This window comes from Semicossyphus pulcher, unplaced genomic scaffold (assembly GCF_022749685.1).
Source record: "Semicossyphus pulcher isolate SPU_LCO1_2020_fin unplaced genomic scaffold, fSemPul1.0.p SCAF_12, whole genome shotgun sequence".
Lineage (NCBI taxonomy): Eukaryota > Metazoa > Chordata > Actinopteri > Labriformes > Labridae > Semicossyphus > Semicossyphus pulcher.
The window spans coordinates 1,931,722-1,959,231 of record NW_027211626.1 but is presented as its reverse complement, the minus strand read 5'-3'; the positions used below and the strand labels follow the sequence as shown (position 1 = coordinate 1,959,231).

Sequence of the window (27,510 nt, the reverse complement as noted above, 5' to 3'; positions counted from 1 at the left end):
AATTAATGTCCCAATGAACATCGGGCACTGATTCAGCAACTGATGCTCTAATTGGACAGAACTAAAGAGGGAGAGAGGACGACCCTTTCAGTGACCCTCATCAATGGAACCGTGCCTGGAGCACAACCTTACGAATGACCCCGGTGTCAGAGGTTGATCAGGCAACCCTGCTTAACCCCCGGACACATCAGCACATGACGCCGTTTAGCATCATTGGAAATCATGTGTCAAAGGAAGGCGGGCATCTGGAAGGCTTTTTGTTTTCAATGAGATGCACTGAGAGAAGAGAGTGGCGGTTCCCTCGTTTACAAAGGTATTCTGTTAAACCTGAAGATTAAAACTTAGAGCAACTTTCTTTTAATTAAGTTTTCTGTCACTTTAAATAACTGTGGTGTATCGGAGTTTGGAGTAAATGTATTGGCTTAATTTGGTGTGTGTTTCTGTCGTGTAATGTAGTTTTATTATGCTGAACTGACTGTGTATTTTAATTATTATGTACATCGTAATTAAAGGCTTCACTGGGTACAAGACCCTATCAATAAAATAAAATCCAAACTCATCAGCTCAATAGTTAAAGCATGACAATAAAATAGCAACACTTATAACTCCTGCAGATCCTCTGCAATATAACTGTCGACTATCGCAGCATTACGATGTGCCAAAAAGGAATATCTTATTCTTCTTCGGTTGATGGAGAGCTTGATCTGACAGGTACAAATCCCTAAAGTCTGCAGAGAAGAATATGTTCCACTACAATGCAAAAGAGCTTAAAAGATAAGAGTGAACACGTCCACACAACATCTCAGGTAAAACGTTCTCAGTGTTTTTACTGAAACGGAAACAAGCTGTAAACGCAGCAGATAGTCGAGCATAGAAAGTGTCTTCAGATAAATCAAACACTGAGTTTATTTCTGTTTAAAAAGCGAAGGCCTTCAGTCTGAGGCATTGTTTCATCTGATTGACTGTGCTAATGACTGAGAGAGAGAGTTAGGTCAGTAATCTTCTATGACCGAGCCAATTGCCTTTACGGGGAATAAGAGGTCTTCAGGTTTAAACAGCGAGAGAGGGAGTAATTACATGCACAAAGTCAGACAGGCCTCAGAAAGTTTCGGGTTGACTTAGCAGGTGCTAATGGGATGTTTGAGAGCTTAGGCTTTGTGGAGTGGAAGCAACCATCTCAGACAGTGAGCTGACTGGAGCACGAAAAGACACCCAGAAACTCAGCGATGCTGCGACTGACACGGACTGACAGCCGGTTACAGACCGGCCACTCAGTCTGCCGAACAAAACATCTCTCCGGAAGTAAAATGGAAACACATGCGACTGGCAAGAAAGACAGCACATTTAAAAAACGACAGCCAGACAGGGCTCGTCTAGCATGTGTCATGTTCTGACAGAGGAAGAAGAAAGCTGCGGCTCTTTTGTGCTTCGGTTATAATTCAGAGTTATTAATTTCTATCCAGAGAAGTGAAATCGACGCCAGCATGCTGGAACTATCTGATGATTTCTTTCAGTTTCATTTTTGGTGCCATTGTAGGACTTTGACAGGATGAGATGAAACGTGTAGTAGATCACACTGTGCACATTCCTATCAGAGGAAATGAATCATCTGTGACGTTCAGGACCTCTGCCCTGCTTCTGGTTCGCCTGCCTTAATTTATCCAGATATGGCCTTCTGTGTAGTGTGTTGATTATTCAACCAGCCATTAGCTGCAGTGACTCATGATGTCTCGCTGTGTGCTTCAAAATATTTTTAGTCATCCTGTGGTCAATACACATCAAAACAGTTATGCAAAGTCATCCCAGATGCAGAGATGAAAACGAAATGAGGGCTGCGAAATCTGCTCGTCAAGAATATGTACAAGTTTGATATCAGAACACAGACGACAAACTGGATTTGTTGTTGGTCTAACAAGCTGTTGCTGTGGCCATTATGCATGGAGGATGCCATGTGTTTCTCTAACAGAAGAAACCTGAGTGCTTAGATGAGGGAACAAATTGCCTGTATCAATATGCACACAGCGCAGCCAAAGAGAGAATGGCGATGTTAATTATTTACGGAGGAAAATGTTGCCCTGTTGCTTTCACTGACAGGTCAGACTTCAAATGCTGAGACACTTAATGTATGCTGCTGCAAAAACCATTAGCGCCTCATCCCTGCTGCTCAATTAAAAACTCAGTATAACAACATCCTCACCCACAAAAAAAGAGCCTTCCTTTTAGATAGGAGACGGTTTTCATAGCACATATCATCACTTAGCTAACAGCTACAGCCAGATGTTGCTAATTTTCAGTAAAGCGTACTCATGCTGGCATTTATACTGTGCTTATAAAACTCACAGGGGCTTAAAAGCACTGGAAAGCAGGCTGCATTCTCAAGGTCAGAGGAGCAGGATTATGAAGGGACGTCACCAATTCACATTTCCCGACTGACTGGGAACGACCAGCAGAAAGACTACACTGAAGATGCCTTCATTTTAGGGTTTTAGTCATTGTTGGGTTTCTGGAGCCAGAAGTGACCACACAGACGGTCTGTAATTATTGCACAAAGAAAGACTCATTATATTGCTTCTATTTGCATAAAAAAGTCTCCAAAATGCCTCAGCCCCACAGGCATGTCATCAAGTTTAGTGAGGTGACACAAAGCAGACAGCAAGCAGCTCCTACCTGTCACTCAAAGCAACCACGCCCCTAATTATGCATGACTATAAGCCCTAAAAATAACCGTGAAATGTAAACAGACGAGTCGAAATCCTTCCTTCTTGTACGGTTGTCATGAACGGGAAATTAAGCTAAAGAGGCTAAAGCTAAATTCTGCACAAAGTTGGGCATGTTAATACGTGGGTCTTTGGGGGTTGACTCACTTTTGGGACCAGCCTCAAGTGGACACTAAAGGAACTGCAGTATTTTAGCACCTCCAAGTTTGCTTCCCCAGAGGTCGCCACTTGGAAAATACAAGGATGAAAAAAGCTTTAAATGTGCCATACCATATTTTTACGCTGCCGGGGATCTGCACGGCAAGGCCCCCGCCTTGGCCTGCTGCCCGATTTACAATGCATCCGACAAAAGCCCGGCCACCAGACGCTCAATGTTGGGGTGAAGTCGTTCGACCTCTGAGCCAGCATCGGAGGTAGTAACAGAGGTGTAACAGAGGTGTCAGTTTAAATGGTGGAGCCAGCAGGGCAACACTGGAACGCAAAAAACACACACTGGGGCGGCTTTACCCAGTGTTGCTCGGTTCAATTAAAAAATGGCAAAGACGGTGTGACAGTGGAGTTTTGTTACGGCGCTGTGGCGGAACCGCAAAGTGACAGTGATCAAACACAGTAGGCTTGTTGTTGCCCAACAGATGTTGGTAATAACCCTCTATAGTTTTAAAGGTAAAGCCTATGCCCCGGCCTAAATATCTGGTCTGATGCGTCGATGATTCACACTGGAAAAAGTTATTAATATTCTGTATTTACTAGAAAAAAACAATAATTAATGTATTTGGAACAATAGACTGGATCAAAGTTTCACTAGTAGAAAAAGTTCTTTCAGGGTGAAAACGCTGTTTGCTGAAAACCAACTGAGCCGATATGTAGCTTAAATGTGTTACCTTCAGAAACGACCTCACCTCCAGTTTGGACCGCCTGACTGTACCTTGGCTGTTGTTAAAATCTGTGTGTACGATTTAGAAATGGAACGTGTAATAGATTTCGTAGTGCTTTCTGCAAATCGCCTTGTGTTCAGTTTGAATTGCAGTTCTCGTCTCTTTGTTTCTCTTCTTTTTGGTGAAACTCGGCGTGTGTGCCCAAACTTGTTCCAATAAATATCCTCCGTCGCCCTGCAGGAGAGGAGGAATCATTTATTTTATAGATTTCCTGCTTTACCATCAAGGATTACCCTCTTAACCTTAGCCTCTTGCTTCCTTATTGGCTTAGCTATTGATTGCCCTCCATCCACTCTTCTGCCTTCAAGGTGACCCATAACTAATAAACAGTGCTGGAAAAGTGTGCCATGCAGCAGCCTTAAAATAAACCTCTGTTTATGCTGTTTATGTTTATTCTTACGTTATTGAGCGCATATCGAGCTGTGGGGATACCTTTCATTGACTCTGCCGACAGAGGTTGATTGATTTATGCAGATTAGTGAGGTTGACATGAGAAACAGGATTTAATGTGCGCTGCTCCTTCAGGAAACGTACGTCAGATTAAAGTTTCAACATTTCAACCACAAATGTTCTGTTTCCCTCCCTTTTCCTTCTTAAGAGGGTCACACTGAGGAGTGCGATGAAGAGGGAACATCTGTGTCCAGAGTGTTCCTCCATTATCCGCCCGTTGTGAAGGATCGGCACCTGAGCAAACAAAGAGCGTCCATTATGCCTTTTCTCCAAAATCTCTTACAACACCTTTACACGGCGAGAGAAGGGAGGAGAGGGGGAGAAGAAAGGGAAATGTTGTATAGGAGCTCCCAACGTGTCAGTAAAGTGTGCTTCTTTAAAAAACCCAACAATGGCCATTAGTTACAACAAACCTTTGCACACCATCAGTCCTGTTCAAATGTCTCGCTGCTAAATGGCTCTTAACGCTGAGAGGAAGGCAGGCACGGCTGTTTGTGTTGTTTTGTACATCTCCACAGATCCCCCCTTTTAAAATGAACACTTGACCCGCTTCCACACATTGGAGTGTCCTTTCCAGGCTAATGGTATTTTGCATAATGCCATTACTAAGCTGAAAGCGTGAAATCGCTCTGCTTCAGTCCAGTTTTGTAAAGGCAGAGCAAATGTGTGTGAGAATGTGTGTGCGTGTATAAGAGCGCTCGTGGGGGATGGGCGAGGGGCTGGCATGGAGGATGGCCTAGCAAAACAGATTCTCCCATTTCATCTCCTCTGTGTCCCCGGATTAGTTAATGAGAGGGGGAGGGGGGGTGTCACAGTGTTTGGGAATTACCCAGATTATTACCCAAAGACGTCATCCGGATGTTCGATTTTAAAACCAGGCAGCTGATAGCGAGAGGACTCTAAAAATATCACCCAGGGTAGTTGCCCTTATCAGGCTGCGGTTGAAGACTTAACCCTGGCTGTCAGTGAAAAGAGTGATTCCAGGGTGTCCTATCTGTCCCTAAACACACCACAGGGAGCCCAGGGGGAAGACCCTGACCTCACCCCCCCTCTGGCCCTCGGTGAGACCCATCAGGCCAGCTGCAACATTGATCTTCCAAGCTCAAATTTCAAGGGCTGAAAAACTATCTCCCTACTGGCAAATGGACGGCACAGCACCCCAGCTCGGGGGTCGTCAGTTCAGAGGGAGCCCGGAGGAAGCGTGGACGGGTGGTGAAGGGCAGGAATGCTGGAGAGGCAGATTGAGATGTGTCCAGCAGACCTCTGAAGAGAGATCTGATGGCTCCGTCTATCACCAGGTGAAGAGGTCATCGTCACTCTCACGCCCTCCAACACTCCCTCGCTTCTATATACAGTAACTTAGGAACACTGTACCTCAGTTTGCTTTGCTTATACACAACATAGTATAGTGTTAACACAGTGAAACACTGTATATAACAAGGCAGGGAGAAGACAACAGGAGACCAATTTAAAAATCAGGTTGCATCACACACGTAGGGAGAAGCTTCAGAGGTATTCTGCTCTCTAATCTCAAACTCGCACACACTAAAAGAAAATAGTGGCACCTCGCTCACAGACGGACGTAGTTTAGATAATCGTGTGTTCTAGAATGAGCGTACTACATGTCTGAATGGGAAGACACATTCAATGCTGCTTCTTCAGCAAGAACAAGGTGAGGTTAGTAGCAGTATGCTAGCTACTGTTAGCATCTCTGTGTCCTTCTCTCTCCCATTGGCTGTCCAGCATGGAAATTTGTGACGTTATCATCCAGATTTGAAATCCTAAATCTAAACATATTTGATATTATTTGACCGGCTACATCGAGTCTGCAGGTCTCCTGAAAGGATTCAGACTGGGCTTTACAGGCGTTTTCAATGACTGAAAACGGGTAGCAACAAAAGGCACAAAGCAGATTTCTCCTTTGATTGTCTGAAGGTGCAAATCAGGTAAAAATCTACCCAAACCTACTGTAGTGTGAGCCCCACTTAAGAGCCCTGAAATGTCTCTCTAGAGGGTTCTGTGTCTGTAACACTTTCCTGACTAGACCGACTTTACTGACTAGACCAACTATAATGACTAGGCCGACTTTACTGACTAGGCCGACTCTTCCACAGCTCTGTGGTAGAGTCAGTCATCTTTCAATCAGAAGGTCGGAAGTTCGATCCCCAGCTCCCTCAGGCTACATGTCCAAGACACTGAACCCCAAATCGCTCCCGGTGGCGTAGCCAATGGGTATGAATGTGATAACTGATTGACAGTCGGGCACTTCAGTTGGGACAGTTTGGCACGTAGCAGCCTCTGACATCAGTGTATGAATGTGTGTGTGAATGGGTGAATGTGAGCTTTGAGTGGTCGCAAAGACTAGAAAAGCGTGATATATAAGTACAGTCCATTTACCATATAAAAAGGGGGTAGAGGTCGACTTTTAGAGCGTGAAACATTAAAAGTTAGAGCAAGCCGCGCTGTATTGAAATACCAATTTCAGTCTGAGGATCGTTATGACTGTGATTGCTTTCTTTATTTACAAATTGTGTTTACGCTGAAACCCAAAGATTTTTTTGGTTGGACTGAGATTTGTCAGATCTGGAGAGAAATTAAAACGTTTCTTTTATCCTTTCATTTTCCGACCCTCTCCGTCTTCCTGGTCTGTCTTCCTGTCCTGTCAGAAGGAGTTCCCTGTCATTATCTGAGCTGTCCAAATGTGTTACATAACGTCTCTGCTGCCTGGTAGCCAACTCCAAACCAACTGGTGCAAAGTTGAGATTTTGAAAACCACTGTCATTGGCCATTAATTTTTCCACGCAGTTACATAAATGCTTTCAGCGTTTTTATAGCCTTGCAGTCCATCTTAAAATAGTCCTACTATAATATTCTTAAAATGAGATTAGAAACTTGTTAAAAAGAACATTCAGTGGGAGACGCACTCCAAGTCTGTCTGAAAGTGGCTTTTTTGGAACTTTTAATGCGCCTCCTTATGAATTGATGTTCATAATATATATGATGCAAAGTGTAGCAGATATTATGTTTCCTATACATAACGAGAGGCTGCTTCCCTGCTTATTATTAGTCATCTTGTAATATGCAGGCACATTTACATTTCAGAATAATACACTAACTCCTTGTTCCAATCAAATTACGGGGGGGCTATTTGGCATTGATTTACTGCAACAAGAAACTAAAACGTGTTCTTTGTTATTCTTTGGATCGGGGGTAAAATTATTACGCTTGGTGAGAGCCTGCACATTTCATAAAACACACTATTGTATTATATATCCACCTTCAGGGTGAAATTATGTTGGCTATATGTTCACAACCAAAGACGGCACACGTGGCCACCTGAGAAAAATATTTTTAGCGACTACATTTGTCGACTAGAAAATGGAACGTCTTCCCCGTTAGAGCTCCCTAACAAGTACAACATGGAGGAGAAGCAGTTCGTGTTAATAAGCTGATAAATACTCAAATAAAATTTCAAGACAGAAAGATTTGAGACAGAATCACAAACTTTGTGTTCGTTGCCTCTGGCTGGGCTTGGTGCTCTGCTGAACACAGTTGGCAGTATCAGTGGGTGTGAAGGCAGCGAGGGATTAAGGCCCGCTGGTCGTTCAGGGCTCCTGTGCAGAGTGCACCGGGATCTCAAGAGGACAGCGTAAACCTCTGAACGTAATATGTTCTCAAGGTGAGGCTAAAGCAGCTGGCAGCTACATGTGTACTGGAGGAAAATGTAGTCTGAATACTGCAGAGGCCAACAGTGGGAGTTAGCAGCAGCATGGACTGTAGCTGTGCAGTTTATGTATTTATGGCTGTGTGTGTGTTGCAGCTGTCGTGACCAGTTTTGGTACTCGTCCTTGTTGGCTACTGATCATTTCCTTTCTTGAACTCCTCCAGCTGCCTCCAAGGTCATCAATAACAGGACTACCTGAATGTGTGTATGTTCAAGCCCCAATATATCTCCATCAAAAACTCCCAAAAAATAACTGAAAGCCTCCGAAGTTAAAGGACTGTGGTGGCCATTGTAGGAGACAAATTGACGCCAAAATATGCAACCAAGAGCTGAAACAAAGTGACTGCAAATTGTAATTTCCTAGATGTTTTATTGCCTGGATGCACTTTTGTCCTCTTTGAAGGTTCAGTTTTATTCTGTTTGGATGTTTAAAAAAACAGTTGGTAGCATCCTCTGGGTATTTCTCCGTCCTTTACTTGCAGACAAAAGGGACGAGGATGCAACTTCACACAGCACAAAGAGCTATGAATGGTTATACCCTTCGTAGGAGGCAGGACTTACTTGCGTCTGTCTCTCTGCCTTTACAAGGTGTTTTAGTTAAGATGTAAAGTCTGACTCATACAAATGTAGCACAGCACGCAGGGGAAGCGAGAAAATATTTCCCATTGTTTGATTGTAATAATATAAGAGCAGGCTGGACTGGTACTCGAGATCCTGAAGAGCGCTACAATCTCATTCGTGGTGTCTGTCAATATAGCTGGAGTGCACAGGACTGCCAGGAGGCCTCACCAGCTGCAGCGTGGACCTCGGGTTAATGCACACATATAGCAGGCTTTGTGTGTATTTGAAGGATGCACTATGCAAAACAAAAATCCATTATTCAACAATAACAAGTGTTTTAGAAGTCTCACTTATCTTACATAGCGTTGTGATTTTGGAAGCCACTCACAGGCCGCATTCGAGCGCAGAGAAAATCACCAGGTTAGCTTTCCAATCTTAGTGTAGAGAGTCGACAAAATAGGCCAAGAAGAGTCATTATTTTGGGCTGCTGAGTTTTTTAAGTGCTCTTATTTCAGATAATTCTTTCACATTCTTCATCGCTAACCTTCTCTCAGTCCCTCCCTCCCTCTCTGATATTTTCCCTCAGCGTCTCCTTTCATTTTATTTCTCTCTGCTCTCCCTGAAAGACAGATCTATGGAGCGAGAGAGTTCTTGTCTGGGGCTGTCTTATCGCCTGTCTCAACCCTGCAGAGAGAAATTCCTCGCCATTTGTTGAATACAAGTGTGATGGTGTGCGTTAGAGGCTCATCTGCGGCTGCTCTTCCTCACCTGGCACTCATGTGATTAGATTTCATATCCCAGCCTGCAGCAGATAAACTCTATCTCCATCGGCCAGGCCCCCTCAACATCAATCTGCCTCGCTGATGGCCTGTGTTGTGGCGGCAGTCTCATAAAGCATTCCCACCAAGCCTGCTTATGCATAATAATAATAACATCGATGTTCTGTGTATGCAGCATGCCGTTTCAGATTAAAAGAACAACATTTTATTATAGTTCGATGTGTGTCTGTTTCCCAGGGGAGACAATCAAGTCCTGCTGAAGGCTGAGCACCCTCTTGTGCTATCCTGACGCTAACACTTAAAGGTTCAGTGTCTGCCTGCAGCTATGAGCCAGTCATGACGAGATGCTACACCCGGCCTGTTTGACTGTACGAGATATAGACAGGCCGGATTAAAAAAGAGATTTGCAAAGGGCCAGGACATTCATTCTCCTTATTTCCTACATGTGACCTTTAAAGATTGAGAGAATTTAAATGTGTTAATAATGCATCTTTTTAATCTTTGAGGCATTATAACATATTCTTCCCTCTCCTCAAAGTCCCTGTTTTAAACCTCAAAAGAAAATGTGCATTTCTGTGCATAAAAACACACACATGTAACTACTGATGGGGCTAAATGTATAAAGTGATTTAGAAACCGTGTTTAAGAGCAGCGACTATGATGGTAAAGTGCTGCTGAGAGGCTGAGTGGGCTCGTGTCCGTACACAAGAGTCCAGGTGCCTTTAACTGTTTCATAAACTAAACTAACAACTATATTCTAACTAAACTAACAACTATATTCCAATATAAAAAGCTAAACGTAACGAGGTGCGACGGTCAACAGGAAATATCTGAGCCAAATGTCTTCTGATTGTTTCACAGCGGTTAAGCAACAAACTAACACCCCCACACAGACAACCTGCAGGGCGGCGCAGGGTTTAGTTGTTAAAGGCCGAAGTCGCTCGTCATCCTTCCGACCGTGTGTGTCTGTCTGCTCCGCCCTCCGTCACACCTGGAGCTCCTGTACAGCAACTATTAAATATTTTACCATAAAGTAAGTAAATAAGTAATGCGATTAATATAAAGGTACATAAATACAGACGCAAATTATAAAGAAATATCAATTTATGTCTCATTTTATGAATTAATTAATGCCCACATTTATTTTTAATATTATTTTTGGTGCATTTATTCTTTCTATTCTTATTATTCTTTTATCTTGTATTGTTGCCGTGGTATCACTACAGGTATCGAGTATTTTATTTATTTTAAGTTTATAATTCTGGCATGGTGACAACCCTGAGTGAAACCACAACTAGGTGGCAATAACTGGAAAAGATAACTGACCCATAATAAGGAAGTGACACGTAAAACACACATCACAGCTCCTACAGTGAGCAACCTTCTAAACAAGCCCACACTGATGAGACTGTTAACAGAATATTCAGCTGGACTTGTTCCCTCTTTTTGTTTCAGTTCCTCTCAAAAACGTGACGTGAGCTCTGTGCGGCTCAGAAATGTCTCTTATTGGAAGAATTGTCTTTGATATTATTTTAATGAAGCTGTTTTGTGTCCTCATATCTTCTAAGTGATTAAAGGGCTTCACTGAGTTGCATTAAGGTCCACGTTTGGCCCACGAGCCGTCAGCTGAAGAGGTCTGCCTGACGCTCTGCATGAAGCGCCTCCTCCACCTGGCTGGACGAAGGTGTGCTGGAGGAAGAAGTGGGAGGACGGAGGAGAGCAGAACATGCAGCTCTGTTTATTTATTGTTCTTCTCTGCTTTAACGGCTCGTGACCGGCTAGCTTTATTAAACTGGGCTTTGAGCGCACACACAGCAGCACTAAAACTTCCTGATGGCTGAAAGGGGATCAATTCGAGCCGCAGCCTGAAGGAATTACTGCAAAGTAATGGTGCTATCACACAGGTAGGCCTCGCCTGCGTTAGGGGTTAAATGAACCATTTAAATTCTTTAATCAACTTCAGTATTAGCTGCACGAGGGGAGTGCTGCTCCCAACAGATATATGCAGCTGCACACTTTCCTATGAATTTCAAATAAGGAGTTAACACAGAGCCGTCACTAAAACGGTTACTATGAAAGAGACAGCAGATGAAGTTCATACATGATGCACGTTGAGTATCATCTGTTTATATTGCAACACTAAAAACCTGGAACATCTTTAATTAATGCTTCTCCAAACACACGTTAGATTCCACTGTTAGATATTTATAAAGCTTATATTTTTATTCCTCTCATTAAAGATGTATGAATGAGTTTCACTACAGACCTGTGATGAAGTGTTTTCAGCAGCATTAATTACAAATATCTGGCTCCCTGTTCGTTTCAGGATTCATGTTTAGATTTTATTGTTCGTTTTTAAATCTTTAAACAGGTCAGCGCCTCCGAGCATCTCTGACCTCCTGCACGGTCTTCAAGGTCCGCTGATCAGCTGCTTGTTGTTGTCCCTAGGCCAGCGGTGACGGTGCCTTTTCTGCTCCCCCATGTTAGGATGGCCAAATCAAATCTTGTACCAGTTTCCCAACGAAATTAGCGCGTGGACGCAGGTTTTTCAGACCCGGGAAGACCCGCTAATAAATGCTGATTGTCTCTTTTCCCATTGCCAGTGAAGCATCCTCCTGTCGGCCTCTTGTCTGCTGCGTCACCGTCTGACATCACAAACAAGCCGGAGACAGTTTCAGTAAACAGGTTCAGTGTTTATTGTATCTATTACTCATTCAGTCATATATTTGGAACGATGTTCGAGCGCTGCTCGGACGGAGACGGGCGGAATTTGTAGCTGAGATGACAAGGAGTCGCAGAAGTTACCGACGGAGCACAGCACCGCACCGCAAAGGGGGCGGAGATTAGCGTGTCGACACGGGTTTTGCGTTCCCATCAATGCCGATCGGAGCAGAGGTGATAATTACCCACGTCTGAATGACAACTGTAAACTTTCCCACTGAGCAAAAAAGCCGGCTGTTAGCAGGTTGCTTGACCAGCAGGAATTTTTATTCCTTGGCTGTTATCCCAGTGTGAGAGTTGTTTAGTTTCTGTCTTTTATGTTGTTTATTGTCTTAATTTCTGTATGTTTTATGTTTGTTTATGTAGTTTACTGCTTTTATTTATTTATATCTGCTTTTTAAATTCACTGCAGCACTTTGATGAACTTTTAAAATGTGCGATAGAAATAAAGTGGATTGGATTTGCAGTCACAATCTCGACCTCTTTCTGATAAATTCATTCTATGCTACTCTTAAAGCATTTAAAGCGTCTCTATCACTTTTATAAACTTATAAAATCATTATTATTAAACAACATTTTAATATAAGATTTTGTCCGACCTTATTTGCATACGTAAAGAATATAAGAGATGGAATATAAGACAGAAATGTCTTGCAGTGAAATCAAGCACAAACACAAGCTGAGAAACTGCAGTTTAAAAACAACTTTCTGCTGTTGAGCCGGCCTGCAGATTGTTCCTGTGTTTCAGTTACTGCCCTCCTAACAATTACATTTTAGTTGCCCAATAAGCAAAGTTATTGCTAAATCAATGTTTGGAGATACGATAACACCTACAAAGCAAATTCCCAACAGCAGCCGCCTTCCCTGTCTGAAATGTTTTACATAAAAATGTGACCATTAAGAGTTTAAGGCCAAATAAGCACATTTATACAACAATAATGTCTTCATGTAATATCCAAGGAACGCCCACGTACGTAAAAGGTAAAAACTCTCTGTGTCATTTACAGTGGCATTTATGAAGTCACCTTTGAAAGCAGCGATCGCTCCAGTGAATGTAAATGCTCTGACTGTGCCGTGTGTTCATCCTCCCCCGTTTGCTTGTTGACACCGCGGTCCCTTCGACCCCCCGCCACCTCTGTAAATTGTGTTTCACGGCTTGAAGGTTACAGAGAAAGGCTTGTGTTTGCAGAGCAGGCCAGATTAGTGCTCATCAGTCGTGGTGTTGGAGATCCCAGCTCTGACCCTGGGGGCAAAAAGCCAAGCTGCTTTCACACCGCAGAACACGGGGACCCCGATGAGCCTACAGCGGCCTATTGTCACCGCTCACCCAACAGAAAAGACAGCAAATTGCCGTGTCAGGAACTTTGCCCTCCGTGCCGATATAATACACAGCCTTTGTCCCTCATCTAGCCGTTAATATGGAAGGAGTAGCAGAGGGTATGCAGCTCGGTTCTAGCTGCAAAATACCAACAATATGATTTGATGTAGGAGTCTTGAGTGGGAGTTTGCTTCAGAACATTTCATTTGCAGCAGTTTGAACTGCAATAAAGGTTTACATCTGATGCAAATGAATGCATGCTCAAACCGGAGTGGGTTAACGGAGGGCAGCACGCACGGATCTGTCTTTAAACGAGCGAGCATATCAACAGATGGATACAAAACGGCTCCACGTTTTAAAAAAGTGATCCCGCTTCACCGTGAAAACCTGCTGATGAAAACAGAACTTTACATTAATGCTGAGACAAACAGCTGCGTTGATGAACGCCCACTGGAAATACACAGTCTAATCTGACTAAACCACAAAACGCTCTGATTAGTTTGCAGATTACACACAAATCGTAACAACTTCTTCATCAACACTTTGCATCGTCTCCTCCAACTGTTGAGTTTTACTCAGCCATTTAAACTCCTGCCAGAGGACATACAGTCTATCATAACAGTGGACTTCCTATTCTACTCAGTTGTCAGTCATGCAATAATTAATTAAGCGTTCCTGTGTCCATGACGCCGACTCTAAGATCAACAAGCTTTTAAAGCACAGCTGACTGGAGGTGAGAAATCCGCCACTAAACCCGTGGCCTTCCTCGCAGCAGAGCACACTACACTCCACACCACTTCTGCTGTAAAGAATGGCACATGTTAAACACACTTCCTCGCATACTGAAGAAAGAAAATGTGAAGAACTTGTAGTAAAGTACTGAGAGCACCTCGGGTAATCAATAAAAATTCACAGGCTAATCCTGGCTAACACCTACGCCTCTGCGTGCTCGGAGTAAAATAAACCCTGCACAGAAGAAAAGAGCGCCCTGTTAGAATTAATGCGATGTTAGTTTGGACATTGTTTTTCCATCACTTGTGTTGGCACGCTCACAAAAAGCCTCTGCATGTTTCTAATCAGCATGGTAGCTTTTCTAAATGGCAGCAATAAAAGCCCACAGATCTTGCAGGAATTTAAAAAGCTCCAGTAAAATGAAACGCATGATTTAATGACCATCTGTTGGGTGCCGGTGCAGACCTCGCTGCGACATGCTTTGTGAGTGATCAAAGGCAGCGTCCGCATCGAGAGCGATTCACCTCAGGAGGCACGCCTGGGAATTAACAAGCCACCCAGCACAGATCCATTTTCCATGCAGTTTGGCCCTTTTGATTCCTTAACTGGCCTGCCTTGGTCCTACATGGAGGAGGAGAGGGAGTAAAACAATGTAATATACACAACAAAATGTCAAGCTCCCAGCTAAACGGAAACGCACTTAAAAGTTTGAAAATCCATTTGTAGAACAGCCCGGTGGAACGATTCAGAGTCGTGTATTATTAGGCCTTTTTTACTTTTCCACCGGCCCTGCATTGGCTGCTTACGTTTATGGCCTTTCTCAGTTGCTCTAAGAGTCCATTTAGGTGTTCGTAGACGGATGCCAAATGACCAATCAGCACTTAAAAGTAGAACACACACACACACGGAGAGGCAGGCTGATGTCCTCAGACAGGCATTCAAAAACACCCGGCTCTTATCTCATCAAGGCTCAGTAAATAAAACATTTAACAGCTGCGCCAGACTCAGCATCGCAACGACGGCGCGGGGATCCTGCCTGGTCCAGGAATAACACGTCGAAGCGCAGACGCCCAAAGATAAGTCAGACACAAACTTATATCAATACTTAATATGAAGTTATAAACAGACGGAAAAAGACAGATTCTCAGGGGGACGATGAAACAGAACCACGGCTCCTCTGGCACAACTCACGCTTCAAAAATTTACCATAAGGCAAGACAAATCTCAGGTGGGCTCCAGACAAACAGCATCCCCCCACACAGACGCTTTGAAACGCTGCAGCGCTACAGCGATTAACATACACATCCCTGGGCTGACACAGGCATGGCTGTGTTGTTCGCCTCTCTTCACCTTCTGTCTTTCTGTCTCCGCTTTTATCTCTCCTTAATTATTCTTCCCTTTCTCCTCCTGCACGGCCTGTCAGTGAGCCTGTGTGCAGTATTTAACATGCTGAGGGGACACATGTCCACCCTAAACGCCACAGAACAAATTCAGTACTTTGTTTGTGTTCACAGCTCATTTGGCCCGATCCATGTTTTGGCATTCTGTTATTGTCACGCTCGGTGAGGTTTTCTCCGCTGCCCACCGAGGGGGAGAAACACGTTCCAGGGGCTGTCAGCTGAGGCTCACATTCACACTCCATCCTACAGTGTTTCCTTCAGGCTCACTCTTTTCATGCGCTGCACAGAACATTGTGTCTGAAGCTGCTTCTGTGGAATAGCATGTGGGCCAGCAAATAAAAGATTTCAAACCATTGACAAGAGAGAAACCAAACCTGGGAGGTGAAGGTAAAGTTGTTGGAGGAGCTGCATCAAGGGTTCCTCTGCTTTAACCCACACACATCTTGACCTTTCAGGGGCTCAAACACACACTTAAGATACAATCAGAGATTAGCACCGCAGCTGTGTGTGTCTTCTTGGAACTCCACCACCAGCGTAGTCACACGCCCACGTGCATACAGTCTCTCCATTATATTTGAGCCACCAGCCTCCCCCGATGTTTGGATGAGTCTCGGGAAAGTATCAGTGTGGTGTTGATCATTCCAGTGGCCGTGGAGGTTGACGGGAAGGGACACGGTCTTGTTTGCAGTTTCAAGTGGACCCGGCTGGTGGTGGGAATGTCCCAACTGGTCTCAAAGGTCTAATCTCCCCCAGCTAGCAGCAGTCCATCCACCCACCCACCGCCTGTAAACACAATGGCTCCCTATGGTACCGGGCTGACTGCTGTTTCATCAGGACTGGGACTCGAGTCAGCGGTGAGGAGCTCTTTCTCTCACTGTTTGATGAACTTGTTTATTTTCCCTGCGCACGGGAGGCCCGGGACAAACTGATTGGCAAGCGGTGTGTTTATCAGAAGCTTCGAAATCCTTTCGGATGATACTGGCCGGTCGGCGATTCGCCAAAGCCACGGCAGAAAGCTTAATTAGAGCTTTCAGAAAGTAATGTCTTGATGCCACCCCCTATAATGCCCATTATTACTGCTAAGTATGCTCCTCCATCAATTATGGCATGTGCTAATGCGAGTCTCACAGTAGAGAGCCAACATGTTTCTGTGGGCTCAAATAGCTTTGCTGCACTCTCCCACTCAGAAATAAATCTTCCTCCCAGCAGACACCTCTGCACATGCCCGGCACGGAGACGCAAACACCGATATAAGTGGGTTTGTATGCAGCGTAAAGAACTGGAAGTCTATATACAGACAGACTGAGTAATGAAAATTGACATCATCTTACAAAACATGCTCATTATCTAACTATTAAGCTCGTCAATCAACACAACAGTGTGTATTATATCTAATAAAGTGTGGTGTTGATGAAGAGAGGACCTGTTCTCCCCTGGCTCCCTCTCAGCTCTGCCGGCTTCTGTAGTGAAAATACATGAATATGCAAAAGGAAATGAGAAGACATTACGCAAACTGTTTTCCTCTCACTGCCACCCACTACGTCTGACATCTGTTCTCCACCTCCACCACACTTTTGCTCTGCGTATCCCTCCATCATTCCTCATACCACCTCCCTGGTTTTTCCTCACCTTCACTCCTCCTTCTTCTCCCTCTCTCCACGTCCACATGAGGCTGTCCTAAGAGGTCTGCGTGCGCGCACACACACACTGTGGCAGCAGCGTGCGGGTGATAATGAAGTGTCTGGGAAAAGAGGATTACGTGGAGTGGTGGGCATCATCCCCGCGGTATAAACGCTCATCTGTCCCAAAGGAAGGACACATGGAGCGTCTTTCACCTCAGTCCAGCTGGCTGTCTCGATGTCACTCTCAGCTAGCATACTGCGATGGCTGCTGCGGCCCTCAGGAGGCAACAGTGAGGGGGTTAACGCAACGGCGGGCCCAGATCCTCGGGGACGTTTGGCGTTTCATCGTCTGACACCCGCCAGTTTATCCTGCACAGCCAGGCTGAGAGGAGCATAACAGGCGGTGGGAATGTGAGGACCTGCACCGAGGGAACAGGCTGACAGAGAGAGAGAGGGAGATCGAGGGCGAGAGAGAGACAGAGGATGAGAGGGAGAGACAAACTCCTCTTCTTCCCTGTGGTCTGACAAAAAGATGACAGCTTTCCTCTGGAGCTCGCTCTGCCCTCACTGGGCTGAAACCTCACTTGTAGGCAAGCGGCCTGTCAGACTCGGCTAACTAGGCTGCCCCGTGAGAGATGCAGAAAGCCTGACAGTTTGTTACTAGTTGGCAAAAGGCCACCGTAGCAGGTCAGTCTCTGCGCAAAAAGTGTCAAAGAAGTGCCACTAATCACCACCAAGCAGCTCTGTGGAGATGTTCACGTTAATATTCTCCACCCACAGACGGTTCAAACACCCATTATTATCGGTGCTCTGTCACACACTCAAACCTCAGATCTATATACCGCCTCATCGCTGCTGCAAACGTCGGGTACTTGAGAGCAATCAGCGCTCTGCGTTTGTTCATTAATGCTTTTGTGGTGGTTAGTGGAACGATGGCATGCACTGTTCAGGCAGCACGCGTGCACCTGTACCCGGCTGTAAAACAGGCAGCATGCCCAGCAAGAGTTCACATACCACCACGCTACATGCTACATTTACACCTTCAATTTGAGAGTCATTTTGTAACTGCTGTGATTAAAGAAAAGACGTGCTGCCACACCTGCCTGTGTGTGGTCTCAAAGGTTCAAAAAGAAAGCTGGACGCTAAAAGAAAAACAATCGTGTGCCATAAAAAACTCACCGACACGCAGGCTGAGCACGAGTACAGCAGAGTGCTTATTTAATAAAACCACAAGGCAGCTGAAGCACACTCATTTCATTTAATAGCACTAATATTTGCACCTGACTAAATATTTTCGTCAACTTTAAGCAATAAGTCAACAAATTGTTGCATATTTATATCACTTTAATTACGTAGATATTTTAGGGCATCTGAAATTTTGAGTTGTTGAATATAAATATTATAAGCACACGCACAAAGCTAACCGCCTGTTAACAACGATGCTAAAGGATAAGGTAATGAGTGTGGGAAAAACTGGCAACGATACTAAACATTTTTCTGACATAGCATCAGGGCAGCACAATGAATCGAATATTAACCCCGATCACGATTTTGGCTCCCCAAGCGCTCCCTAAACCAACTGCCCCTCCCCCAGGGGGCGATGGAGAGATTTGGGCTTCACTTTCAGGGGGGCTGGCATGTCATGTGACGAGCGCCTACCTTGCAGCGTCAGTTTAGAGTGGAGGAGTAAACAACAGAGACGGTCGGAGAGACTAAAGTCACATTTGTGGAACAGAAGACGAAGAGCTGGTCCCCTGAAACGGCTCGTCAGCGCTTGTTTGGAGGTGTTTCAGGTTTAGGGCGAGAAGAAATAATCAGCAAAGAGGTCATGAAACCTGCGTCTGCGCCGCAAAGCAGCACGACTAACTTGTTGAAGCAGCTGAAAAAACAAAGTGCAGCATGATGAGTGTGTGAAGGCCGAGAGGAAGAACGAGCTGCTCCCCGTCCTCCAGCGTCAAGTCAGACATCCAGACCAGAGACGCTGCACAGAGACACATTACATTAGATTATATTGCTACTAATATTCTATATTCATATTTTTATGTAAAATTGTATGTGTGTTTCAATAGCTTCCATGTCATGTGACCCAGAGTCCTCAAATCTATGTCAGATGTTAACACTCACTAACACTTTTTTGTTTGTTTTTTTCCCACGGAGACATGCATCATGATCGCCATTGCAGACGCCAACCTCACAACAATCAATGTTACCGTAGGCCGCCAGCTAGCGCTAGCCACGGCACCGGTATCGTGATAATCGTGATGATCATTGTGGCCATGATCGTGCAGCCCCACACAGGACAACATCATCCCTCTAGCTTTAGCCTCGTAGCTGCTCGCTAACTACTGAAGAATGGTTCTGTGACTTCTCTGGACACTTTCTGCTGACTGCTGTAACTTTACAACACAAATGTGCTTCACTGTGTCTGCGGTGCTTCCTTCTACTTTTACTGCAGACAGGAGAGACACACTGCTGACGACAAACCAGTCAGAATACGTCACGTGCATATGTTACCCGGAAAGCCACCTTCCTTTGAGGGGAGGGTTCAGGTGGTATCTTGTGTAAGAGGTGCAGCTCTGAATGTATTTTAAGGGGTCTTAATTTTTTTTAGCTGACCAAGCAGCCAATATAAACTTGGTCGACCTATAAACGATTTGGGGCAGCCCTAATATTAACAGTGTTAGGACAAGGTTATTCTGCCTGACCCGGTGGCTGTTTATTGATTTAACGGCTCTACTTAATGACAGGTCCGGCTAATTTCTCCCATTGATCTCCTATAAACCTCAATTACCTTCACCGCTGTTATAAAAACACAGATGGCACAGAGGGAAACGTTGTGTTAAGGACTTAAGTTCTATTCGACTAAAAAAGCCGAGCAAACAGAAGCAGCAGTTTTGATAAAAGCTTCACGTTGTGCATCAGAAAACCTGATTTAGTTAAACGGTCGGATGTGTATTCTCACTTGCTGTTTACCTTTTGTCCCACCTGGTTGTTATTGGAAACGTTCTGTCTTCCTAATATACACTTTGCAAGAATTTCTCCGCTGTGCAATTTGAGTAAACGCTTTGAAAATAACAGGGTATCATATGATCGGTGTATCAGCACGTCGGCCATCTTTGAAACATTCCCGAGCATGCGGCTGAGCTCTGCGAGCCTCTTGTGATGTCCTTGTTGTATCTTTGCCATCACTGGTGAGACTCTGGGATGGGGTAGTGCCCTGCTAAGAACTGTCCCTGTCTGTCACATCTCATCACTCCATCCTGCATCGCTGGGGGCGGCGGGACCAAAACTGACCACTGAGTCAACTGACAAGACAGCTCAGCATCCAGTTATCCCAGAATAAGAATCACGAGCACACTCACACACACATTTGCAAATATAGATAGACACACAGACATGGAATTGTGCAGGCACATGCATACACAGTCCTGTTCACACCCACACACACTGGCATGGACACGGATTTGTAACACACACAGACACACGCACGTGAAGGAAAATGGACAGGCCGGGTGCAGGATCTCCCCCAAAAATCAGCCACAATGAAGCTCAGGCGGGACACAAATGTGCTCTGACATCGGGGTGGTAATGCTTTCAGTTGTCTAAAATCCCGACAACTGACCCAGAAATGCTGGTGCAAGAGGAGAGTTTGGGGTGCGGGGGGAGGTCGCGTGTGTTGCAACGCGGAAGTGAACTAAATTGACGTTTTGTAGCCCTCTTGTGCAGCCCGGTGGTGCTTTTCTCGCTTCAGCACAATGAGGAGAGACAGAACAAGGCAGGCGATGCTTAAAGTGGGGTGCGAGGGCTTTGTTGTCAATAAACATGTGAATAACTAAGCGGTTGAAATATACATAAGGGGCGCAATATGCTGTTGGATTGCAGAACATCCCTCCTTCTGTCCCCTTACTGAAGTCAAAGGCCACCTTGGTTTCCACTCAGAGAGAGAGAGAGAGAGAGAGAGAGAGAGAGAGAGAGAGAGAGAGCACACAGCGGAGAGAGAGAAGCTGCAGAGGTCAAACACAAACAAAACAAGCGGCTGCAATATGTTTATAGCTACAACCCTGAGGGAAGGAGAAGACCGGACGACTATATTACATATTTATTTTCAACTAAATGCTTCTGAGAAGTCAAGATTGCAGCTGTGCGCCTGAGTTGTTCCCTTGCAGGCAAACTCAAAACTACGTGCAAAATCAGAAACGTGCATGCTCAAATGTACATACGAGAACTTTCAAAACAACCAGAGCCGCTTACACAATACTTTTATGCTAATTTCAAACACTTTGTACTTAACCTACACTGTGAGCCAAAGTGTAAGAGCACCCAGAGACTCCTTAGCCTCCGCTGCCTCCAGGCTTGGCTGCTGCCCTGAGTTTTTGAGCTGCAGCTGGCAGAGGTAGCATTTCACACTGATAAGACTCCAGACTTTCTCCGTCCTCGGGTTCGATACACGATGCCTGAGATTCTGGAAGACTGAAGTCAACCGCCTCAGATGACCCCTCAGCTGCAAAGACGCAGAAAGTACTGAGAACCTCTGGTGCAGTCCTCCATCACACAGATACAACCCCATCTCCCTCGGTCTCTGTTCGATTTTTAAATCCACTGAGCGCAGACGGGCTGAAACAGCATGTTTTAATACTGTTTGAGGCAGAGGCTTACAAATGTACACTTATCCTGTCTACAGAAGCCTTTTGGTCCAAGTGTATTTCATAAATCACGAGCTCTTTGAATATGCTGTTTGTGAGTTCATTCAAATTATAGCGTTGATTTTTTCATCTTAGGAACATCGCTAAAGTCAGATCTTTTCTCATTTTCTGTTCCAGCCTTTTTTTGTTCCTAAACTTGCATAAAAGTGAGCGCGTCTTCTGTTTTCATTCTCCTAAATACCTCTGGATATTAAAGAAGCGAGCTGTTTCAACATTTTTTAACACAAAATTAAGATAGTGTTTAACAATTTTAAATCCTCAGTGTTTATGTAAGGGATCATGTTTAGCGAGCAGGTTGTTATCCCGCTTATTACACAACCTTTTACAGTTGTGTAATATTTGTTTGTTTTTTTTCACACAAAATATTGATGTGGAAATGATTTTATTAATTGTATTTATTAAAAAATGATTATTAATGACAATGAGAGCTGCATCCATTGCAACGGCTACCTATGTAGCCTCCTTAAAATGAGCTAAGCTAGCTGTTATTACTCACATTAAAATGAGCTAGCTGTTATTACACACATTAAAATGAGCTAAGCTAGCTGTTATTACTCACATTAAAATGAGCTAAGCTAGCTGTTATTACTCACATTAAAATGAGCTAAGCTAGCTGTTATTACTCACATTAAAATGAGCTAAGCTAGCTGTTATTAGCTTCTTTTTTCCCTCCGTAAACAGACCATTGTAACATTTACCAGACTTCTTTTGGTGGATTGACATGATTACAGTTAGTCCCCCGAAATTGTGTGATTAGAGCCACTTCCCTAGCAACGGTCTGTTCTTCATAGCAACGGTCTGTTATCGAGAAATAGCAGACCTCGACATGCCGTAATTTCAGAATCAGAATCAAGAATTTAACACAGCCGTGTAATAATTTTTGTTTTTCCTCATTTTAGAATATTGCCAAATAGTATTTATTGTTGTCAATCTTTGTTCTTCTTTCCTGTCTGTTTTGTTTAAGTTGTTCCTGTGTGAGGCTCTTTGGGCTGCATGTTTGTTGCTTAAATTAATGTGTAAGTAAAGTTAAGTTTTACACATGGAAAAGTCTTGAAGTGTAATTAATAACGAAATACATTTTCTTTTGCAAAACATGAAATTACACACTCTAGTTTAAATGTGTGCTCCTTTGAGTGAGAGGGGGAGGAGCATCTCTTTGTGTCTGTGTGGCCCCGGTGAGCTCCACAAAGCTTTGGCACACACAGGAGCCTCCCTACAGTTTGATATGCTGATATGTGTTCTTTTTAAAGTTCTTTTCCCTCACCCTCACTGCAGTGCCAGAGATCAAGTGAAGCCGTCAACTGGCTAATGACATGACCGCTGTGGGCGACGGCTGGCAGCTTGATTTATACATGGGGACAGAGATGAATGATTCATGGGCTAAGAGAGGGATACCAGGACACGTGGCAGCTATATGCCACGCTCACTTGTTCGCTGATACACACCTCTCCATAAATCCCTTGGAGCACTTTCTTATGTCCCGTGGGCTTAGCATTACACATCTGACCAGTCCTGTTATCCCCACTCTCATCGTATATATATCTGTTTTCCCTCCTCTTGTTCATTTTTTATAAGTCTTCCTCACGCTGTGCTTCTTTCCATGACCATTTCTTCTTCCCTTCCCATTATGAGGCGATGCTAATCCTGAATATGGAACCCACTGTTGTAGGCTAAAATAAATGGCCCAATCATTCTGCATCAATTAGTCCATCCATCACTGCTGATTGGAGGAGGGGGGGGGGGGGGGGGGGGGGTGTTCATGGTGAGTGTTCTCTGTGGCGGCAGGGAGGAGCCAGAGATGGCATTAGGAAGAGCTTTCCATGCTATCACTATTTATCGCAGACTGCTGCCACTTGATGACCCTGTCGAGCTAATTTGGGTGGAAAACCCTCCAGAATGACGTCACCTCTGAAATTATTGTGTAGAATAATCTGACAGCATGGGGGAAGTCCTCACATGATAAATAACGACTGATGTTTCCACTGAGGTATCACCGTGGTTACACTTTTCACCAGCTTCCATTAAAAAGGCTTAAAGCCTTCTGATGTGTTTTAGGCTCTTAGTAACACAACAACTGTTTTTGTTGAGTGTCAGCCGCTTGTCTGTTTTCGGCTGCAGGTCGCTGGAGGGACATGGACTGCTGGTTTTTGTGGATGCTTAATGAGACTCAACTTTTAAATCCTTTGCATGCATTTCTACTTTTTCAAGCCCAAATCTTCAGAGCCTTAAAAGACAAAAGACAACTACATCGATATTTTAGATCATTCTTTTCCTGTGAAACATGGAACACACTTTTGTTTTCATGCAAACAATAAATAGATAGTTGCCAACGGGCAGAGGTGGAAGTAATAAATCACAAGTACTCACGTTTCTGTAATTGAGTAGCTTTTTTTGTCAGTAATTTTACTTTCACTTAAGTATGTTTTAAATAAGTAATAAAGTAATTCACTGCATTTGTACATCCATCTGTTACTGAGTAAAATATGTATCTACGGATATTACGAGCTTGAAAGAAAACAGACTTGGACTGGACATCAAATGCATCGCATCAAAAACAGGCCAATCAGATGAAAGTGTCATGCATCGCGTCAAAACAGCGGTGCCGGTAGATTTTTACTGAGTCCGAAGGGAAGAAGGAGAGCTGGGCTGCAGCTACTAACCCGACGCATAATGTTAGTGAACCAGTCTTACTCTTTAACAAAAGGTCATTTTCTCGCTATTTATTTATTATTAATATGTATGTGTTTATTCCTAACCTGGTGTAGTTTAGCCTCCAGGCTGACGATATAGAAGTGAACCTCACCTAACATTCTGTTTCATGACTCTTCCTAGCCACGCCCTGAGGAAGACCCGATGAGGATCGAAACCGCTCGGCGTTTACTCCTGTAATATTGATGTTTTTTACGAGATGATTTATTAAATGCATTTTAAACAAAGTCCTTGTTTTGGTGCGAGTGAGCCTGAAGAAAGCCCAGTGACTTCCCTCCTTTGACAGTTACTGGAGTACAATTCCATTCACAGTACTTCTACTGGAGAGGAATATTAAAGTACTCTTCACACCTCTGCCAATGGTTCATAGTTGTGGCTTCCTAAGATGCAGTCAGTACTCTTGCTTCTACATTTAATGAGGCAAGGAAACTCAGCAGTGGAGTATAGTACAGTGTTAATACATACACTCACTTAGAAGTGCATTACACTCGGGAAATGTAGCATAAAGTTGTTTTATAATTTTAGTGCGTGCAAATTACAAAATTACTTTTCTGAGTTTAATACCGAGGCTTATTGAAATGAGGAGTTTTAGATTTGAATTATTTAAATGAATATAAGTTGCTTAAGTCTGTACAACAGGGCCCTCCTAAATGTGGATAGCGCTATGAAAAGCCCTGTGCTAAACAAAACCTACTGAAATTAAATACCTTTGCTTTTAATCACAATCATAAAGACAAAGAGAGAGAGTGGAAACATCTTTAGAAGAGGACAAACACACACACATATATCAGTGCTGCTTCAAACATGACGTGGACCGCGATCCGAGAGTTTCCAACTGGCCCCTAAACATGAGCAGATAAGTGAATCCCGAGGGTGCCCCGCTGACTGAGGAATCTTTGCATTCAATTTATCATTTTACATTATTTAGGCTACTCCACGGGGAAATACGCTATCGCTGTCATAAGTTATGCTAATGGCTGTTACTACCGTCTGTGAACCGAGGACCATCAGTCAGCACACTGTGCAATGTATGAGAATAATACGTCATCTTTCAGTGATTAATCATACCGGGGAATTCTGGGGCTTCCAGGGGGCAGTGACGGTCGCGACAGGGACATAAGGTCGTCCACCCCAAACCGTCACCCAACACCACCCTTTATCTGGAGCCGTACCCCTCCCCCTGCACAGAGCGCCGCGCCCCTGTCCCCTCCAATCTACTCAATAAACAAGCCTGGGGCGGCACCCAGACAGAGGATAATGGTTCACCTGGAGGTGACAGGAAAAGAAAACAGAGCTCTTTGCATAACGAATGGAGGTAGAGATAAGAACAGTGAGGCACTTAGGAATCTAGATAAAGGATTATCTAAACATGTCCGAGCTGGATACATTTTCTTTTCTTAAGCTTGGTTTAAGCACTGAGCCCGTCCGGCAGTTACTGCCGAGTCCTGCTGAAACTTTAATGTTTATTGTGTGCTTCTGTGGTCGGATACGTTCACATGTTCTCACATTTTACCCCAGAGGTCGGAGCCAGGACATAGTTGCTCCTTCTAATATTTTTGTAATTTGCAGGCCTTTGTGTGAGCGTTATTCTCTCAGCAGGGCCAGATGGCGTTGCTAAGGTCTGCCCCCCAAATATTAGTCGATGAAAAGAGTCGGCCAAGTTGTCATTGGTCCGGTACTTGCAGAAAAAACCCTCAATATAAATCCAGGGGCAGCACTTTGTCTGTTCGGTGTCTGTTAGGCCTTGTGGATATCGAAGTCTGGCTTTTGTGTCATGGGTGGTGAATTTCTTCTGAGTTAAACAGAAAAAAAAAAAGACAAGGATGTTTGCAGACACGGTGATGCCCATGCTATCCTTGGATCATTGAGTTTGTTGGCAGGAAAGTGTCCAGATAAGCTCAGGTTCAAGTACAGCGGTCGTGAAAAGGGATGTGTTGTGTTTGCTGCACTAAGCAAATAAAGCTCCATTTCTGTAGTTAGTTAGTTAGTTAGCAGCTGCAAGCAAGTAAAGTGTATTTGGTATAGCTCCTTTCTCAGAGCAAAGTCACAAAGCGCTTCACAAAATATTACTATGATAATAATAATCATTATAATTAAAATCAACCACAAACTTACATGAGATGATCAAAAGCCACTTTGAAAGGAGGTGTCTGAACTGCAGAGCAAATGTGCAAAGGAAGACTGTTCCAAAAACAAATTCAAAGGCACGATCACCTTTTGTTTTCAGTCGGACGCAAAGGACGACAGGTAGACCCAGGTCAGACGACCTGAGGGATCTACAGGTGATGCAGGGATGGAGCGGGTCAGAGATCATGCCTGATCATGCAGGGCTTTATAAATAAAAACAAGGACCTTAAAATGAATCCTGAATTTAATTGGAAGCCAATGTAGGGAAAGAAGGATGTGTGTAATGTGAGTCGACCTGCTAGAACTGGTCAACAGCCTCACAGCAGCGTTCTGGCCCATTTGCAGACGGTCGAGGGAGGACTTAGTGAGGCAGGTGAGAAGGGAATTGCAGTAAACAAAAGCATGACTAAGCATCTCTTTTAGGCAATGTCTCTTAAAGTGGTAATTGGGAGCAATTGCCGGAGCACACTTCACAGATATCCAGACAGTGCTGCATGTGTGACGTCCACGGTCGGCTCCGGTTGTAACTCTTGATTTTCCTGGCTGACGGTCGCTTTCCTTTTCAGACTGTTTGCTTCATCTGAGCATCGAGTTTGTTTCTTCTTCTTTGGATTTTCACTTCTTGTTGAAGTTGTATCTGTAGTCATCCATCTTTTCTTTGTTTGTTCAGCCATAGTAGATTACTGTTTACTCGCAACACTTGCAGAGAGCGGAAAAGCAGCCGCTTAGCTCCGCCTACCCTCTCTGGCAGACCAACCACTGCTGGCTGATGGAAAACGCGTCACTAACTGGGCACTGCTTGGGATTTTTTCCACGAATGTCGCCACAGACACCCAGTCTGTAATTATGCAAATGCAAAGGCTTTCATCAGTGGGCCGTAGGCTCAGTCACCATTGTGTTACCTCATTTGGCAATAGACTAGTGACTTAACAGACATTTATTTAAATGCAAAAGACACATGAACGGGTTAATGACTAAACATGTTGATCAAAAGGCATCTCCTGATCAAGCA

At 44.2% G+C, this 27,510-nt stretch overlaps 1 protein-coding gene across 1 annotated transcript in view; it reads right to left on the bottom strand.

Moving 5' to 3' along the window:
* Positions 1 to 27,510, bottom strand: part of macrod2 (mono-ADP ribosylhydrolase 2) — a 523,001-nt gene that overhangs the window by 335,940 nt on the left and 159,551 nt on the right. The window lies entirely within an intron of this gene.